At 57.9% G+C, this 5,248-nt stretch overlaps 1 long non-coding RNA gene across 1 annotated transcript; it reads right to left on the reverse strand.

Annotated features, from left to right (window-relative positions):
- Positions 1-2,053: 2,053 nt before the first annotated feature.
- Positions 2,054-4,767, reverse strand: LOC106728352. The gene is made up of 2 exons (XR_001364646.1): positions 4,345-4,767; positions 2,054-2,586 (listed from the first exon to the last, which is right to left on the reverse strand). It is a non-coding gene; the product is annotated as an uncharacterized LOC106728352 (long non-coding RNA).
- Between the last annotated feature and the right edge of the window lie 481 nt (positions 4,768-5,248).

A 5,248-nucleotide genomic window follows, 5' to 3' on the forward strand; every position in this document is an offset into this window, starting at 1 on the left:
CTGGCGCCTGTCCCCGCCCTTGGCTGTGGGAGCCACTGGGGGGAAGGCAGGAGCAGCTGCATCCAGGGGGCGCTGTGTTCTGCATTGTCCCCACCGGGCTAGGCCTTGCACCCGACCTGGGCAAGTGCGGGGACCAGGGACAGAGGCCTCAGCGCTGTGTCTTCGGGGCCATGGGATGCGGTCTGTGACTTCAGATCCCAGGGACCTGGGACAACTTCCCCCCCCCCCCCCAAGTCTGTCTCCTTATCTGTGAAATGGGCATCACCATGGCAACCACTCAGGGAGGCTGCAGAGCGAACAAAGGCTGCCATAGAGTCTGTGCTCAATAAAAATACAAACCAGCAGTGCCGTCCTCCCCCGGACCCAGCACCCACGCCCACACGGAGACTCTCCGGAGAGCGTCAGCCTCGCCCCAGGGGGCTGGGGCTGGTCTCACGACCCGCAGGCCTGGCCTGGGCAGCTGAGCCGGTCCTGGCTGCTTCTCTGAGCTCATGCACGCAGTCACCCCTCAGGTGATCACTCACAGACGTTTGCTCAGTGCCTCCCTGTGTCGCCGCCCTATGCCGCCTGGGCCGAGAGGCTCGGTCAAAGGCGCCACAGTCTCAGTTCGTGCAGCTCACAAGCCAGCAAGCTGCCAACAAGCAAAATCAGGATCAGAATCATTGGGGTTCGGGGGCCAGGGAAGGCCTCTGATGGGAGGCGGCGTTTGGGTCAAGAGCTCAGTAACAAGGGGCCGCCACGCCCAGGGAGGAGATGCCACGCGCTCAGTGGAGATGCTCAGAGGTGTGGCCTCCGTGGACTGAGCAGAGGGCCGGGGGGCGGGGGGCTCGGGGAGCCGCTGGGAAGCCATTCCGGAAGTGGGCCCAGCGGATGGGCTGTGCTCCCACCGGCACCCCCGAGGTCCCCTCCAGCCGCTCTTCGCCCGGTACCGGCTGCGCCTGCGTTGAAGGACGGGCCTTTCAGGATAGAGCCGAGCGCCCGGACTCGGCACGTATGTGTGGCCCACCGCCCAAGTGCGTCCCCCTGACCTCGGGGTCCCACCTGGGGGAGAGGCACTTCCCTGCTGCTGCCAGGCTCTCCTGCTGCCCTCCGTGCGTGGAGTGCAGGCTGCCCTGCTGGAGCCGGGATGCCCTTCCTGAGTTGGGCCCCATGATGGGCCGTCCTCCAGGCCCAGTCTGAGCGCCCCCTGACCAGGCACCCTTGATCCTCACTGCACCCAATGGAGGACCTGCAGCCACACTTGGAGGTCAGATCTGGGGTCCCAACACCATGTTGGCACGACCAGCAGTTCATACAGTGCTGACCCCTTGGGGGCAGGCAGCCAAGGCCCTCTGGTCATAGGGAGCCTGAGACTCCTCCTGGCCAAAGGAGCTAAGGAGCTAAGAGGCATTTAATCCAGCCTCATTCATTCATTCATCCATTCATTCATATATTCATTCATTCATTCATTCATTCATCCATTCATTCATATATTCATTCATTCATTCATCCATTCATTCATCCATTCATTTATTCATTCATTCATTCATCCATTCATACATCCATCCATCCATTCATTCATTTATTCATTCATCCATATAGCCATTCAATAAATATTTGACAAGCACCTACCATGCACCATGCATTATAGTAGCGTCAGGTTACATATTATATACACACTAGAGGCCTGGTGCACGACATTCATGCACTCAGGGTGTGGGGGTGGGGTCCCTCAGCCCAACCTGTGCCCATGGCAGTCCAGGAGTCCTTGGGGGATGTCCAACTGACGGCTTAGGCCCACTCACCACGGGGAGTGGGCCTAAGCTGCAGTCAGACATCCTTAGCACTGCCGTGGACTGCTGCTGTGCTCACCAGCTGTGAGCCCAGCTTTTGGCTGAGCGACGCTCCCCCTCTGGGAGCACACTGACCACCAGGGGGCAGCTCCTGCGTTGAGCATCTGCCCCCTGGTGGTCAGTGTGCGCCATAGCAACCGGTCGTTCTGCCATTTGGTTGATTTGCATATTACCCTTTTATTATATAGGATGGAGAACTCTGGTGAACAAAATCGAAGTGATTATGGCCCGCAAGGACAGCAGTAATTTTAATTGAACAAACACAAAATAGGCAAACCCCAAAACACATCATTCAGAACCACGATAAGTGACAGAGAAAGACAAGGACAAGACATGCCACATATGCTGCAGATCCGCGTTTGGTCGAACCTGATCATGGTACATGTATGAACGCTCAGGGGAGGGCCTAGTCAGGGACAAACACCAGGGGTGCCTGGGTCACCCAGGTGGCTCGTTATTCAGAACGCAGGCCAAAGTAACCGAATACGAGCACCGTGGTGAGGGCAGGTCTGACACCTGCCGGTGTTGAGATCAGCTGCCGGATCCGACGTTCATGGGGGCGGTTACATTCGATGATCGATGATCGTTGACTGGTGGGCGCCAGGCCCCCTGGATGTGAGCTGTTCGCTTGGAGGCCCTTGAATGTGGTTCATGCTACAGCTGGTTAGGTTTTCACGCCCGATAGGGTCAATTACACCTACATTTTCGTGCGGCAGGCACAGAGGGGGAGCTTCGCTGCTAGGAAAGTCTCTTTCTAGGTTAGCAAAAGAGAATTCACGCTTGAGAAAAGATGCTATTTCTGCCTCTAATCTGATTTTGTACCCATTTCAATTCTAAGCTGTGTCCCATTCCAGAGCAAAATCTCCCCCCTCCTCATCTTCTTCCTCCTCCTCCCTTCTCCCCTCTTCCCTTTTCTCACCTCCTCTTCCCTCCTCCCCCTCATCATCTTCCCCTTCCCTCCCCCCCCCATTCCCCTCTCTTCCCTCCCTCCCCTGCTTAAATCAATCCCCATTTATTTGCCTTTGATTTGGGGTGTGGTAGCGATCTGGGGGTGCAGATCCGTCCCCGGATCCACGGACCTAATTTACAGGAGCGCCTCTGTTTCTCTGTAAGCCGGCGCGGTTCCGTACCACCTGAGCACGTGTTTGTTTTTGCCCGTCTTCCGGGTTCTGGGAGGGGGAACAGGAATGAGAGGGACAGTGGCTTCCCTCTTAGCGGCTCCTGTCTGATGGAGCCCCTCTCTGCTGGGGGTCTCTGTCTGAGGACACTTGAGACGAGACGACCGCAGCCGGACGGTCCACGCGGGAGGCAGAGGGAGAGGCACCGGCCCGAGGTGCTAGCGGGCGTCAGGGCCCTGTGGGCGGCAGCCGGCTGTGGATGGTGTGATTGAACCAAGCCCCGATGTTTGGGATGATCTGGAATCGGGGGCGGGAGAACGGGCATGATGGTGGGACCAACCTGCCTCCCCCACCTCCCCTGTTCCCACCCCTGGGCGCCTGCCTTCTTGTTTGCGGCCATTCTCCCCTCATTGAGTCCCGTCCCCAAATCTTTTTGGTCTCGGACCTTCACCCCTTCCTCTCACTGACAGTGACCAGCCTGCCCACTGTGCACGCTGGACAGATGCTTCCCTCCTGGGGAACCGATGTCCCAGGAGGTGAGTGGGCGGGAAGTGTGTGGGCACTGGCTCCAGGGGGTTGTCCCTCACAGCTGACGCACCCCTGCGAGCCGCCGTGTCCTCGTCCCTAAAATAGATTCCAGAGCCGCTAGAGGCCGGGCTCAGCAAGAACCTGGCCGTGCGTATGCACTGCCCTCGGGCTGGCATGGAACGTGCTGGCACCGTCGCCATGGCGACCGCGGCTGAGCCCGGACGGACCACCGACATTGTTCCCTTCCGTGGAATCAGGCAGAACCTCTGTACCAACCCTAGAAAGATGATGAAACAATCCCGGCCAGCATGGCTCAGTGGTTGAGCGTCGACCTATAGCTGAGCCCGGATGGACCACAGACATTGTCCCCTTCTGTGCCATTGGGCAGAACCTCTGTACCAACCTTAGAAAGATGATGAAACAATCCCGGCCGGTGTGGCTCAGTGGTTGAGCGTCGACCTATGAACCAGGAGGTCACGGTTCAATTCCCGGTCAGGGCACATGTCCGGGTTGCGGGCTCCATCCCCAGTGTGGGGGGCATGCAGGAGGCAGCCGATCAATGATTCTCTCTCATCATTGATGTTTCTACCTCTCTCTCTCCCTTCCTCTCTGAAATCAATAAAAATATATTTAAAAGAGAAAACAAAGGAAAAGAAAGATGATGAAACACGTTGGGAGTGATGCCCCCTTTCCACGGAGTTGCTCACGTCTCCAGTGGAGTTACCTGCGGGCCGGAAGCGTGTTGGAAACGGACCGGAGCGCCAAGGGGACCGAGGCCCTGGAGGTGCCTTCAATGCCGGGAGCTGGGCGCACCCAGCACGGAGGAACCAGACACAGCTTCCCCGTGAGGCGCTTTGTTCAGTCACCTCCACAGCCATCCCGGGCGCTGACAGCCGCCAGCCAGCCCCAGGCGCCCGCGCGGGCACAGGAGAGCTTGTGCGCCTCTCACCGCAGTGACAGCTGCGGGGATCAAAGTGTAATGCTCCGATCCCTTGTCTGTTTGCAGGTGCCCAGCGGGCTTGAATGTGCTGCCTCATCCGAGGAGCCCGCGAGGGTGGTTGCGTGGAATTGAGAATGGAAGGAGGCCCAGCTGACACCAGCCAACCCCACTGCATTTTTAATCAGGGCTCCGAGCGCCCCGGGCCTTCCCCAGGGCTCGGCGGCTGCGCCTGGCTCAGTTATTTTCCGCCTTGTCAGGCCCGCGGAGGCTGGGCAGGCCAAGGAACAGAACAGAGGCCCGGCAGGAATAAGCCCCCAGGAATAGAACTCCCTGCAGGAAAACCCAAGTCATAAATATCTGAACATATTGTCACGCTTTGCGGTCAGCTTAAAACGCACGGTGCTACCAGCCTGCCCTGATTCTGAGAAAGTGGGCCAGGAAACCGACGGGGGCAGAGATGCGCTCACCCCTGCCCCTTAATGACATCTAACAACAGTAATTATTGTGGTGATAATAGCAACGGAAGCAGCTCGCAGGGACTGAGAGCTTATGTGTGGGTCAGGCAGCCTTCTAGTTACCCGATGTGTGCTAATGCATTTCATCCTCACCACAACCCCATGAGCTCGGGGGCTACTCTCCCCATTTTACAGAGGGGAAAACTGAGGCTCAAAGGGCAAAGGCAAGAACCAAGAGGTAATATATTCTCAGATCGATGTGCCCCCAGCCACCAGAGAACCTACAGTCTAGTGACGGGGTCAGTGGGTTTTGGGATAAAGAAGCTGGTCACTTGCTGTAGGCAGACCATGACACATGACATCAACACAACCAGG

The sequence above is a fragment of the Myotis brandtii genome, unplaced genomic scaffold, assembly GCF_000412655.1.
Source record: "Myotis brandtii unplaced genomic scaffold, ASM41265v1 scaffold6, whole genome shotgun sequence".
Lineage (NCBI taxonomy): Eukaryota > Metazoa > Chordata > Mammalia > Chiroptera > Vespertilionidae > Myotis > Myotis brandtii.